Genomic DNA, 16,041 nt, shown 5'->3' on the forward strand with positions numbered 1-16,041 from the left:
TGTAGTGTGCGTGTTCGAGAAACTAACTGGCTAATTTGTGCGGATATATAATATATATATATATATATTTATGTATATATATCGAACTTTCCTTGAATGGTGAACGAGAATTTTGGTTAGGTGTGTGGTGTGATGTGAACACTACAGTCTCTACGCTATCACTAAGCAGGAGGCGGCATTCTGCGTGCCGCGGTCTCTCTTTCTCTCTCTCTCTCTCTTTCTCCCTCGCTCTCTCGCTCCTCGCTTCGTTATCTCCGTCAGCTGCGCGGCCGGTACGTTCATCCCTCTCGCTCGCTCCCGAGCTCCGGAGCTCCCTACTCTCTTCAGGGTGGGGCACGCCGCCGTCCGTCCAGCGGCACAGAGGATACCCGGTCGATAGCACGCACCTACACCCATACATACATATACACACATACATACATATACACACACACACCCGACAGCATGGCCCGCCGTCACGAGCGGGGAAACTCACGCACGCACACGCACGCGTGCGTGCGTGAGTGCGCGCCGGTGCGTTCGCCCTCCGTGAATTTTCAAACCCCGAAAATTTCCACCTCTGGCTCATCCTCCCTTCACGCTCGGCCATCCATCGGAATATTAACCGAATATGAGTAGTATAACAATAATAATATTGAGAATTATTACGGCTAGGCGATATTACATGGCGAAATCGAAATTTAATATGGTTGATGCTGGGTTAAAGTCCTCGAATAACGCCGATGTTTAATATCAAGCGCGACTAATGAACGTTGCCGTGATGAACACGATTTAACTAATATTGTATTAATAGTTTTATTAATGATAGCCGAAATGTTGCAGTCACATAATGTCTCCCTATTGTTAATCGCATTACGTCACGACGGAAAGTTTAACAAGTGGGAAAAATTAATAATTTTTAAAATCGATATCTTATTCGCTCGATACTTGACTCGTTATCAAGAGATAAGCGACAAGAAATTATTGTTGGACCATCTATACAATGAAATTTCCAGATGTTTCATGTTCTTTTTTTTAAATTGGTAATTATTTGGTATATGATGAAAGAATTGACGATGAAATAAATGACTAAATAAAAATAAATAAAAACTTGCAAAACCATATTTTTTCATTAAGGATGTAAAGCTTCTAAAAAAGATCCGTACTTCGCTCCACGCAAAATCTCGCGAATATCTTGACGTTGAACTGGAGCAGCAAAATGTCAGCAGCCGGTACTTCGGCGACTTAAACGCGATTTAGTCGAGCGCGACGAGCGAAGTTGCGAGAGCATATTAGCATGGCTGGTGCAATCCTATTCGTGAAATCGATAGCATCGCTAGAGCGAATGCTCAAACCGCGATGTTTACGCGTAACTCGAGAGTCTCCGGCGCGACGTCAACAATCTTGGACGGATGTATGCAAAACCGAATTTCGCGACGACACAAATCTGATAATACAGTCGCAGTAATGTCTCCCTAATAACATTTGCAAATTTTCCTATTTCGAATTTGTATTCGCGGATACTCGTTTTCGAATCAGAGATTATATCGCACTTTTATAGAAAAAGTGACAAGTCAAAATTTTTACGAATTACAAATTTTGTATTATATGTGGATCGTGTTCTAAAAATACATCGGTCTTTAATCAGGAAAAGTAATAAAAGATGAAATCAAAAGCTTTTTAAAGAAAAATGACACAAATCAAAATAAGAGTAACATAATAAAAATATTTACATTACTTTTACAGAACTTGAAACAAGCGATTTGTGATTGGCTCTAAATTAACTTATGTTTAATACTAACATAATAAATAATTAATAAAAAAATGTGTTATTTTCTTTCCTCTTTCCTAAATAATTATATATTTTTTATTTGTGTCACTTTTCTTAAGATATGTCACGTTTTTCAAATATTGGATAGAATTCGATAAAAAAAGGCTCTAACTTTTCCAGGCTAATAAAAGGATTAATGAGCTAAATTAATAAATGAACCAGGAAAATCTTTCAATACTGCTATTTTTCTATAATAATAATATAATATCCTGTAAACGAATTTACATGTACATATCTAATGACTTGCAATCTTTGGAAAATTTTTTCATTGCTTTATTTAGTAAATTTGGATTTTAATGTAATTTTTAAATTCTGCCGCATGTTATTTTTCAATTGAAAACTGTTTGAGACTTCGCGAGTAGCAAATTCAACATTAAAATTTATTGATTAATAAAGTTTTTATAAAAAGTTGTTTTTATAAAGAAAAGTTTTTATAAAGAATCTATAAAGAGCTATTATAGTATTAGATGTGATCATTTAAAGCACGTTATTTTTAGAATTTAACTTATAAATAAATATTGAGTAATATTGAAAAAGTATTTCTATTTTATATATTGCTTTAGATCTCGTCTTCCTTAACCAGTTCAAAAAATCAGATGTAATTGACGGATCTCGACGTATAATGCGCGATTCGCCTGGATATCCGGATGATTCGGGGCCTTAAATCCCAAGTCCCAACGCAGCACTGGCGAACAGTGCTTGGTGGGTGGCAAAATTGTCGATTACAGACCGGATGGACGTCGATGGAGGTGTGACAGGCCGTAAGATATCATTTCGTTCAATCAGCTGTGCATACGCCATTGCATCATGGCTCCTCCGAGACACGGAATGCAACTTTTAGCACGGTTTATGTTTTCGCGTTATTATTACGATGTTCGATGTTACAACCTCTGCAAGGTGTACATACATATATGTACATTTATTCATAAATTTCAATAGCCCATTACTCTAATGACTAGCCATTAAATAATCCACGCCTAGCTTCCATTTGTCTAACAGAAATGAATAAGATGAACATCAAGCGTCATGTTTAAGCAGAAAATGTTAGATTTCAATTTAAAGTTTTATCAGATTGGCTTTTATCAATCCACTCATCAGTACTGTTAAATCAGGACATTTTTATCGTCCAGTTTATAAACAATTTTTTACTGTTTATAATACATATTTTTTCAATTATAGAATTCATACATATATTATTTGTCTAATAATACGTTTAGTGCTAAGAATGCAATTTGACAGAGTCATATTAGAATAATGGGCTAATTTCCATCTACCCGTTTGCTGAAACATGTTATTCTGCGAAATTATCATCGTTATTGTAAGCGGAAGCGAGAAACGGCGATTCAAAAGACTCGTTAGTGTGACTCGCGTCCACCACTTCACTGTTTGTCTCTTCAGCTTCGCAGAGGACGTTCAAAAGACCCGTAGGGATTATGAAAGGGCGGCCAAAGTGTCGTCGGCATAAAGAAAGCAACCGCGATGTAAATTTAATACAACGTGCAATCTTCATCGAAATGTATATACAGTTATACACGATAACTATTTATAAAAAGATCTTGATCAAAATCAATTATGCTTCACTAATTGTAAATGTCTAATACATTACATTAACACAATTAATTAATATTAAATTACTGTTTATAGTAACTATTGTTAATACACTGAGAAAATACTTTTTGATATTTGTAACTATAATTACATATTACTATAATATATTATTATTATGACTACTATAGTATTAGCAATAACTATGTATATGTACAATTCCAAAAATCAATATATATATAGTTGGCAACCGAAAATGACTATAGTATAATTATAGTTATCATAAAAAAGGTTGAAATTATCATAAAAAAAGATTTAAATACATAACTGCAATTACATATCATTTTGGAGGGACACCATACGATTATTCTAATATGTAATTATAGTTACAAATATCAAAACCTTTTTCTTTCAGTGTACTATTTATAATTACTATTTATAATAATTATAATAACTTAAAATATACTTTTCAATTTATAAATAATAATATTGCTTTTGTATAAGAACTTCGCAATTAACTATGAATAAAATTCAAGAAATAAAATTCTCATATTCTTTCGTCTTTATCTTGTTGCTTAGAGAGAAATGATATAACTTATCGAGAATTGTAAGTGATTGCAATCTCGAGTTCTGGGATCGCGTTCCACGAGTATCTTCGGACGCGATAAAATTATCGCGACACCAAGTATTTGATGGCAGGAGCGATCATGATTCGTTGGTGTATTTTTTACAATCACCATCAAAGATAATGACGATGAACCTTCGTCGAGACACGACAGGTTTACATGATGCAGCCTTATTTTAATCACATTTTTCGTTTATCATAACTGTATACCTTACGTAATGATTTATTTCGTCTCACGAAAGCGAAGTCAATATTTGAATATAGCAAAGTAACGATGACGTCTTACAGCAATTAAACATTATTTTGTTGCAACGTCTATTTTTATCGCCTTAATTACCTTTCGTAAGCAATTGAACAAATTTCCGCTGCAATAAAGACTACATAATGCTCAAGAATTATTCCTGGAATGTTTAAATTATCACAAATATTTTAATATATTTAAATAAAAACATAATATTAATATTACATAAGTTTTTTCTCTTTTATAATCATAAACATAATAAAATATATATTCAATATATAATGGATTAATATTCTTTTAAACATTAATTTAATACTTTTGCTATAAAAAAATAAATGAGCATACTTCAAATAACGTTTTCAGCAATCTTGAAGAATTCTTTGATATCGTTTTCGTTCACTTTGATATTGCGTGCCTGATATTGCGTATTATTATTTAATTTTCGACAGTATAAGTAACTCATAAGTAAGATTATTTCTCCCCGATTGCAATAATTAAAATCGATAAAAACAATGACGACGGTGCGCTAAATGCTGGCGAGCAGCTATTTATAATTAATCGCTGTTATTTATGCGAGATGCAAATCTCGCGAGACTGATATTTGCGACACGATATTTGCGCAGAACTTAAGAGGATACAGCTGTCGCGATGACAATTCGTAATATCGATCTTACATGTTCACTGCGACATGTTCATTTGGTGCACAAATGCAGCAGTAAAAGAATTCGAATGTACGTTATATAACCTATTACTAACGTAAAAATATGTGGCACGATTACTAAAATGAGGTTTATAAATTCTAAATTAATTGATAACATAAATTTTTATAATATTTTAAATTCAATTTTCTTAAACCAAAATTTGACCAATAAAATTATATTAATAAAATTAGTATAATTTAAAATTATAAAAAAAATTTTTTAAATAACAAATAATTATGAATAAAATATTTATAGTACCTGGTGTTTACTCTTTCATACAGATTAATTATTTGGTCATGTCAGCAAAACCAACAAATTATTCAAAAAATATTTCTTACAAAAATACTTAATTTTCATTTTACTAGTAATTTATCATTCTGTTCCTTATTAATAATTTATTCTTCGTTTTACAATGTAGATTATATTTTTTTCTCAAAAATTGCTTTCTAGAATGCTTTCTAGAATCTTATATTCTAGATTATATTTTTTTCAGCATCATCTTATATTGCTATAAATATAAGAATTATTATAAATATAAGATTATATTCTTTCTCTACATTAACATTTCTTCATGAAATAAACGGTTTTGTTGAAGTATCTAAAAATTTAGCTAGAAACAGATCTGAAAATAATTTTGTTGACCAATCATCAAAATAACTATATAGGACGCTCAAGATGGTAATACTGCCAAAAATTTTGTGTTTTTAACCAGCTTGAGTTATACATAATTCTTTTGATGCTCCAATAAAATCATTTTCCTTTCAGATCTGCATCTAGCTAAATTTTTAGATAATTTATCAGAATCATTCTTTCCGTATCAAGAAAATAGGACTTTCTCCCGTCATTGAATGGTACTGTATATTATATTCGCGACGTGAAGTGCCGCCGACGTGTCCAGTCGCCGGATGCAAGCGTTTCAGGCCAGTTCCGCTTAATTTCGCGAAGGAATGAAGCTGAATTATTGCGGATTCCAAGCGAGTGCACATTCGTTCGCACTTCCGCGATAATCGTGAGCCTGCCTCTGCGATGACGCATAGAACACCGATGGAATTATGTCGACCGAACATATACGAATTAACGCACCATTTGCGCGCCACTTGGATCTGCTTTGCATAATCCTCCCGCCTAAGCCTAGTGTACGTTCTAGAGTAATTCTAGGAAGCAAAGAGAGTCAAGAGAACAAAAACAAGCAGGAATAACTCTGCAATACTCCGCGCAATAATCTCCGGCGCAATACAGTTTACTCATAATAAATATAAATTCGAAATTGAATCTCGTTAAAATTTTTTTCAAATAACAATTATTAAATAAACAATTTATGGGCTTGACTTCAGATTCTTTTTGATTCTCTCGGACGCTACGAGATTTCATAAAAGGATTTTATAAAATAAATTGATAATTTAATTAAAATTATTTTAATTAGAAATAAACTCCGAATGAATGAATTTTACATAAATGAGAAATGTCTGTGCAAGACTGCGATTTGCTAGCAAAAAAATCTGGGAGAAAAAGCTCTATCGCTCGCAGCTTGGTTTTATTTTTAGAGTCCCACCTCCGCGAGATTACGCTTGCATGTTATGCAATCACACTTGCGAGCCATCGAGACCCGGTGAGGTGAGAGAAGACAAATTGGTACAACAGAAAACAGGAGATACGCGTCTCGCCACCTGCACCGTAACAATTGTGCGCGCGCGAATACGAGCGAAAAATTAATTGCGCGATCAATACGAGCAAAGCCTAAAGGGTTAACTCACGAGAGTTTCCTTCTCGGCAGGATGTCTCGAATGTCCGTGACCTAGCATGCATCTCGATCTTTACTTCGAATTCGAAGGTCGAACGCTTTCTCCCTAAAAGTCACGACAGTTTTCAATTTTCTAGGTGAATAGAATTTGTAATTTCCCGGATCAAATAAAGTCAGATTATACTTGTTAACTTGGGGATAATCACCAGCAGCGAGAAAATAAAGCGATAAAAAAAAATCACATCTTTACAGAGATAAAAAGTCCATACCCATATTTTTCTTATTTCTTCTTACTTTTTTTTTTTAGAAAATATTGAGTAAATATATATAAATAAAATTATCTCAAATATCGACAAACAACAACATACAATACACAATTAATAATAGATTTTTAATTGGAGTGTGAAAAGGTAATTACTCCAGGTAATTGTTTATGCAAAAAAAAACTAGATAACTATTCCCGGGTTAAATTCAGACGCATCTCTCGAGATTGTAAAACGGGACTAATTTTACAAATTTAATTTTAAGGCAATCTAATTTTTAGTAAGCTTCAAGGATAAATGGTGAGTCAGTGGAACGCTTTGCGAGACTGAAATTCGGAATTATTAATGGATTAATGGTTTCCTTCAAATGAAAATTTTAATTTTACGTGATTGATTTCGCCAACTATAAACTCGGGATTGACGTAAGCTCGTCCTTCAGGAAGGAAGGAGGAGGCACCTCTCTCCCGGGAAACTCTCTTGGATCCTGCGAGAGATGCATCTATTGATCCAGGCATTCGCGCAAGCGGCTCTCTGCAGCATTACGCTATCTGTCGCCGACTTGTCGCAACTCGAGAAGGATTCGACAACTCGACCGATAAGCGATCTGCATCCTATCAATTGACGATTTCACAAAGTCGATGTTCTCAACTCTCACACTGTTAAAAATAAAATGTTAAATTTAACTTAAAGACGTATAGTGGACTTTCTGATACAAAAATATTAAAATTAAATTTTTTGTATTAATTTTAACATTTTTGTATGCCTCAAAAAGTTCACTACACATGTTTAAGTTAAAATTAGTATTTTATTCTTAACAGTGTAATAAATTGAAAAATAGATGCGACTCTGGATAGAATAAATGTAAAGTGTTAATTTCTCTGCAATTTTTTTTGCGAGGGAAAGGCTTATGAAGAATTAAAAGGAAAGAGAGATGTACAGAGAAAACGCGATTTTTAACAAAAATAAGAAATGAATTATAGATTTTTGTATAAATACATTCAAGGTCAATTTGGGAATGCTTTTTAAAAACTAACATTTTTGAGATTACTTATTCAAATATCCATAGTAATGAAATATTATAGATACAATGAAAAAATGTGTTTTTTTTTTACGATAATTCTTCAGATCCAACAGTTATTGTATCTAAAAATTTATTGTTAAAATACATTGTTATGGATATCTGAATAAGTATCCCAACAATGTCAATTTTTTAAATATGTTTCTGAACTTTGGCCTAAATTGTAAATACAGAGAAAAAAATTCTTGCAATTTTTATAAAAGATACGAGATAGATCATTGTAAATTAATGCAGAAACAAAAAAGATATTCTCGAATCACGATGTGTTTCGATGTATACAGAAAGTGAAACCTACGGAGTGTATTATTATGAAAATATTGTATCTCTATTTAAATTAAAAATATTTTAAAATTTTTTATTACATCAATACTTCATAAATTCTGGATTTTGCTATGGCACACTTGTTGAATAAATTTTTACAATGCAACGTCAACGAGACAGTTGGAGACAGCGACGGCTTAACAGAAAACAGTTGGCAATCGCGGCGCGACCGTTATGCAATATGGAAACCTGGCACTCTAAATCCGGTATGTACACGCAAAGCTACAAATTGAGATCGTAAACAACGTAAGCTTCTACTGGCCACGGACAAACCAATTTATTTCTGGACAAACGCTCCTCTTCCCGCCAGAGATCGTGTCCGTTGCACTTGAATGAAGTACAATTCTATCTTGCGGATCGTGACATTGCAAAATAAAAAGAAGCAACAAAGAATCCATGAAAGCACGAATCTCGCGAGTGCTCATATTTCAAAAGGCACAAGAATCTGTCCTAACGATATTAATGTGCATATTTCTATAAACTGTGTAAATTAATTTAATCTCGGTTTTTAACTTTTCGTTTTTCTGTAATTTTAAGAATTAGAAAAAAATGAGTAAATTAAACCGAGATTAAAGTTAATCTACATTGATAGAAGTGGACATAAATCAATTATCTCTGTGAAATTTCATAGAAACTAAATTTACCTCAATTAAAAATTCAATTTTATCCAAACAAATAATTTTATTTAAATACAATCATACAAATCACAGTTCGCACCATTGGACTATTAAAAGGCCTAAACGGATTTCAAATTCTACTACAAATTCTACTGTTGATTCTACTGTAAAGTCAAGGCCACACCTCGTGCGTAAAGCTAGAAATGAAATGAATCGTTATGAATTATTCGGCGACCTTATAGCTTGACAATCTCGCGCAAGCACTAATATTACACGAGACCGCGTCCCATCCATCCAGTTTTCATCAATAATATCAAGGTACAAAAGAAGACATTGATAGTATAACGAAATTATTTAACTCACTGATCAATTTTTCTAATCAATAATCGCGAAATCTCAATATTATTCGCCGATATAAAACTAAATGTAGTCAACGACTTCTCTGCTTTTTATTCTTTCTCATTACGTTACAAAACGTCTAACGAGTATCTCGTTTAATTCGACAGATGCAAAGCACAGGTGCAAGACTCTTTGAATTTTAAATCAGTAATTAATTGCATCCCCAATTAGAAACTTATGAATTTTACAAGGAACTATAATTGAAGACACGTTGATAGTCCATGTGTGTCGTCCCGCCGCGTGATTAATAACAAACGCGATAACATTTATGACGCCTAATTTTACGGGCCAGAGTAATATTGTTCGACCCCCGAATCCCGTTGACAGGCATTTGCCCTCATTGTATCTTATCGCGTACGTTACACCAGCGGAAAGATATTAAAAATGCACTTATATACGGTTATGCTGCGAGAAATTATAAATAAACGCTTCAACGTGATCATATATTTATATACCTATATATTACTTACGTATATTACTTACGATCATATATTTATATACGTTATATTACTTACGTTATGAAAAAACATCGCTATAACGCTCGAGATATTATGAGCAAAACCTGATTTAAATAAACAATTTAAATGTATATTTAAAATCTATATTTAATATTCAAACTCAAAATTGTGTGTTCAATAAAAAAAAATAATCCACATAATATTTTGAATAAAAATCATAAGAAAATAATATAAAACATTCGTTGATAATAAAAAAGATCTTTTTTTTACTATTTAATTCGTGTGAAAATATATCCTGAAAAATAAATTTGATGCGACTTGTCTAACTTCCAGAATTACACCAATTGAAAAACGAATATTTAAAGTAGTTGCGATATCTCATATCACGTATCGATATCTGTGATTATGAAGCTTAATCACAACTGATTATACCCCGGATGTGCCAATGTGCTAATTAATCACGAATTAAATCGAAAAAAAAAAAAACTAAAAAAATTTAAAAGTGAGAGAACTTCGTGCTAAACTCTTTCAAGTTTGCATCGAAGATTTACGACTGACGTGTACTCACGAAACAGATCTTTTACGCTTCTCGCCGAGCACTCTGTAAGGCACGTCAGTGTGTCAGGTATAAAAGTCGGTAATGTGCGAGTAGGAGGCAAGCTACACCTGGCCTTAAAGAATCGAGAAACACGTCATTCGATAATGCGCTTGCCTGCAACTCGACTTAACACGTGGCACATGAGGTAAAAGATGAAGCAAATACCTTTCGCAGGATCATTGCAGATTACAATATTCGCGTTATCACATTTATCACACAATTAAATACGAGTATTAATAAATAAAATGTTACATTGAACATTTCATAGAATATTCTTTGATAATAAATTATTTAATATCTTTAAAATAAATCTTTGCGTCACTTATAACAACACAGATAAATTTCTGTCTATATTCAAATTAAATTATATACAGTTATTGAAATTATTATTATACATATAATAATTCAAATAAAATTACACAAATTACATGAATAATTATGAATCTCTTAAAAAATATTCATGTTGAGCGCGATTATTAACGCTAATAAAGATTTAAATGTAAATTACAACATTTTGATTTAAATACGTATATTTTTAATGTTATTTACCAACGTTAAGAGTAAGATTACTACGTTACTTTCTTATACTCTCACTTTCAAATAGGTATGTATACTGTACCAGTAACAATGCGTTGTGTTGTTAAATCGAGCATGTTCACAATAGAGTTTCACATATCGTACGGCTGTGCGTGTACATATAAATCTCGCTTAGAATTACTCGAAGGAACGCGGCCGATCGATGAGTAAAATCAAGCCATCGCGAATGGTCATTTCTGAACGAGCATACATAAAGCTATATAATATACTCGAAAGCCATAGGCGGATATTTTTAACTACTATAGTTACGTACGTAATGTAGCTATCGTGATACGAAAGTTTTTTATATATTTAATTAAATTTTGTTATAATTATTAATTTTTATCTAATGATTTTTAACTAATAATTTAATTATATACTCGTAAGTAATCTATGTGCTTTTAATACATAGAAAGAATTAATATAAAAGAACATATTCTCGTGGCACATAACTTTTTGTTTCTGATTGATTTGAAAAATCCACTGTATAAAATAGTTTGATTTATCAACCACGAGCATCTTTGAACTTACATAATTGCCCCATCATTATTCTTGCGCGGATCTATACATGGACGGCTCGATCTGTCAACGTACTTTCAAGCGGAAATTCGTCGCAACGCGCCTAACAATTTGCATGTTCGATCAGCGTGCCAAACAATCCTGATCGAACAACGGGACGGCGAGATCGATATCGATCATCAACCGGAAGTGGGAGGCGCCGTGATTGGAAAAATATCTTCCGCGAGAGGAGTAGAGATAAAAATTCCAATTATTTAATATTAGTTCAATTGAAAGGCTTGCTACAATGGGCTAAGCTCCATTTTGTAAAAACGCAGTAGATAAATTGAAGTTAAAATAATGGAAAAATATCGATATCACGTATTCGGTTATATTATGTGGCATGTAATCCACTTTAATTTTAGAGTTAATTTACTTCGTTCTTATACTGAAAAAATATACTAAATTTTAATGAATCGTTTGTTTGAATAGTAAATTAAATATAAAAATATATTTATTTGTGATAAGAAACCATTAATTTAATTTGAAAATTTTTTTAGTAAATATTTATTTACTAAATAAATGTTTACTTTAAATAAGTGTTTAAGTTGGCATTATTCAAATAAATATTTATTAAAATTTAGTACGTTTTTTCTCAATGTACAAAATGGATCAATCCACTGTTGCAGCAAACCCCTCGATTATTTATAATAATTATCAAATTTTTTTAAACTCTTGCACGAGAAAACCACGCACACACATCGTACAACTTCCAACTAAGAGAGATGATGTAATAACGAAGTATGACGCGTGTATGATCGATTCGTATATTTTTGTAACTTTATACATTTTAAGCATCGATATATCCTTTAGCGACAAATATAGCTAAAGTGTCGCGACTCCTTTTTTAGTAGTAAACGATTGACGTAACGTAGCATAGTTCGTTTAACGACTGCGAACTGCCTTCGTCTAAATGTTTGCGCGTCGCTAATTTATAATATTAGCCATGATGATGGGTCGGCGAGCTGTCGAGTTAACTCGCCAGCATAGCGTCACAGAACGAGTCGCTCTCGAATAAGCTAGCAGATGCATGACAAAAAACATCCTACATTACCAAATCAAGAAAAGCACGAGTGCCAGGTATGTTCGATAGTATATCAGTAAAATCAAAACTGAAGTATAGTGCAAAAAAAATATGTAATCGCAAATAAATATAATAAAAAAATTGAAAGATATATAATTATAAATACAATATAAAGTTAAATATTAAACTGTACGCAGTTTTAAAAAATAAAAAAATTTTCGTGTTCACATAAACAGTCGATCCAAATATTGGCCATTGCAAAAGATTGGTGCTGTAACCAATTAATTATATTTTAAATAAACTATATGCGAAATCGCGATTTATTTTCCTAGTCCAGAAGTCTTCCATTAACTCTGGAATGTTGCCGCGATTCCATGCGTGACGATCGTGAATGATGCAGACTTATCGTCATGCGTGTCTAAACCGTGTTGTCGTTTCTTGGAATCTTGGTCGTTGGCAAACGACGTCCAAGTCCAGTCACCGCGCGATGACACGAGAAGAACCGCATAATGCTCCTCTATTATTATCATCGATCGTCGAGAAACAACGGCATCGCGATCGCTCGGCCGACCGAGAGATCGGGCGTTTCCTGATAAACTAAGGCACGTTTTGCAATTCGCATTACGGATTTCACATTTACCTTATCGAAAGTAAATAAACATAGAGTTTTAACGTTAAGATCTCGCCAAACCAAAATAAAACCAAGAAAAAATTCATAGATGCAACAATAGCTCGAGGCTATTCTTATCCATTTCTATCAATGTAGAAACTCTCCTGCAATCTGGGTCTTTTTTTAGCACAAGCGACATTTCATTCTCAAATTTAATCTTTAAATTTTTATTAAATAAAGGTTTTAACATTGAATTAAAAAAACTATTTGGTAACGTAATAGATGTTGAAATTTTCCATGTTTTAAATGCCTACAACAATAGAAAAAAAACTCGGGCTGAACAAAAAGACTCAAATTACAAACAATAGAAGCAAAATATGATTGCAGACGAAGGATAAACTTTAATCTCAAGTTCACCCTTTACCTTTTTCTAATTCTTAGAACTAAAAAAAGATAAAGTTACACTAACAATAAGATTAAAGTTAATCTACTTTGATAAAAATGGATAAGAATGGTTTGGAGCTATCGTTGTATTTATGAATTTCCTGATTTTATTTTAGTCCATATTTTCTTCGAAATGTATAAAAGTAGTTTTAACCAAAAGAAGAAATTTCTCATCGAGAAACAATGATACATCAAAAACAAATTTACGAAACGGTAAATTTGTTTCTTCGTTTTCTTTTGCACGGATCTTAAATGGCAAAAAAGAAAATAAACCCTTCGATCAATATACTGAAACGAGAGCTAAGCAGCAATTTTCGAGTTATATCGCCGACGTTGCGTCTTATCGATTGTCATTCTTATCCTATTATGTAAACGCCTTTATTCCCAAATTTCAAGCAGTTACCAAACGGTAACTTCAAGCGAATCGATCTAGTCGTGACAAAGAGAAAAGAGTCTCTTGGTGGAGATCCCGAGAGAATAGGTCGGAACACCTTTGCATAACGCATAATATGCATGAAGCACAATGGGCTTTCTACAACAAGCCATTACTTAAGTCTCAAGCCGTAAGAAATTGACCAATCACAGTCAAATGTGAGAAGAATAATCGACTATGATTGGTCAATTTTTTACGGTTTAATGAAAACTTAGGTAATGGCTTATTGTAGAAAGCCCATAAAAGAATTGTCCAATCAGAATCTTTTCTTTCTATAAAATAAAGAACTCCGATTGGTTGATCTTCTTTTATGCATTAAACGTTAAGTCTAGATCCGCAATTTTGCTTTAAGAGGCCATAAGTAAGCCATAAGAAATTAACTGATCACAGTCAAATATGAGAAAAATAAGTCCCGAAACACAATAAATGCAGTAAGCTTCAAGCCGTAAAATATTATCCAATCACAGTCGAATATGAGAAAAATAATAGGCTATGATTAACTTCTTTCAGAGCTTAAGGCTTATTATACCTATTGTGTTTCGGAACTAATGCAAAGGTCTGTGTTCCGGCCTGATCTCTCGAGATCAAGTAATAATGCATTCGGTTGGTCGAAACGAAAGATCGAAACAGATACAATCCTCGGCGAATTCAATCATCGACGTCCACGGAAAAAATTCCGTGATGCTCGTTCGTTTCTAGTTAAATAAATAAAGATTATTCAGTATCGAATATCGCTCAACGGTATCGTATTTCGATCATCGCTATCGGGCGATCCTAACCTCGGCGATCCAATAGGAGCATCACGATTCAGCGGGAAGAACACCCGCTGAACGGAACGTGCCGGCAAAACCGGTATACGCATTATGCAGGGCGAAACTGGGCGAAACCTCGCTCTTCTTTGTTGCCCCGTCCATGCCACGGGAGCGTTACGATCACCTAGCCTGAATCGCACGCGATGCTTCGACGTGAGGCGAGTTAAGCGGCGTCTACAACGAGATTTTTAAGACGTAAAACTGAAACTTTATGCCTCAAGCCGGAAGAAATTGACCAATCACGGTCGAATATAAGAAGAATAATCGACTATAATTGGATAATTTCTTACGGTTGAAGGCTTTAAGTTTTACGCCTCAAAATCTCATTGTAGACGCCCCTTTAAGGCCCCGGTTCTCTAATTAATGACGGTAACGATCGTTACATCGTCGTTCTTTTTATCATATATAAAACCTCCCAGACAATATAAATGTCTAACAGACGTCAAAGATATAGTAATGACATCTTTTGGGACACACATATCTAAAAGACGTCTAAAATGCATCATAAAGGCGTCTTTTAGACTAGATAATGCTTGTTGTCAAGGCTGCGAATAACAAGGAAACGATACCATTACTGTCATTAGGAGTTACAGAATAGGGGCCTGAAATAACAGAAACGTTCGTGAAACTCAATGCCTACGGGAAATTCACGGGCGGAAAAGAATTAACCAATCAGTGATATAATCAGAGGCAAAGAACTCGGGGGGACTCGACCGGATCTACGGATCGCGATCGCACGCCGAGGGTTCCGGATGAACGCGACGTAAAACGGCGGCCGAGTAGAGCCGGCCGCTGGATAATCCCCACGACTCACCTGGAGATGCACGAGGAACTGCGAGAAGCTACGGCGACGAGAGATCGGAAGGCAATCGGATGGCGCACCTTGATTCACGAACGGCGACACGTACGTGGCGCGAGTCGGAAACGAAGTGGCGCGGCACAGCGCGACGCGGAATCCGCTCGCCGTCGCGAGTGCCTCTCCTCTCGGCTCGGCCAATCGCCGCGCCGTACGCGACCCCCACCCCGCACCCCCCCGCACCCACGTCCAGTTCCGCCGTTCCGCTATTTCCGCGGAGAAAAGTTTTCGGTTGCTACCTGGACTTCTTCCGGTAGCGGCAGCCTGCAGCATCCGTTGTGGAATTTGTCGAGTGTGGCGGGGCGGTTCATGGCTCGCGAGAACCATGGAA

The 16,041-nt window shown here is 34.3% G+C and overlaps 1 protein-coding gene across 1 annotated transcript in view; it reads right to left on the reverse strand.

The window, feature by feature from the left end:
- Argk1 (Arginine kinase 1) overlaps positions 1–15,804 on the reverse strand; it is a 22,188-nt gene extending 6,384 nt beyond the window's left edge. Inside the window, exon 1 of the mRNA XM_018447316.1 lies at positions 15,669–15,804. The gene's annotated coding sequence lies outside the window, so the exon portion shown is untranslated. The remainder of the gene's footprint in view (positions 1–15,668) is intronic.
- Positions 15,805–16,041: the final 237 nt, after the last annotated feature.

Source organism: Mycetomoellerius zeteki, unplaced genomic scaffold, assembly GCF_001594055.1.
Source record: "Mycetomoellerius zeteki isolate Tzet28-1 unplaced genomic scaffold, Tzet1.0 scaffold20, whole genome shotgun sequence".
In the NCBI taxonomy this organism is placed as follows: Eukaryota; Metazoa; Arthropoda; class Insecta; order Hymenoptera; family Formicidae; genus Mycetomoellerius; species Mycetomoellerius zeteki.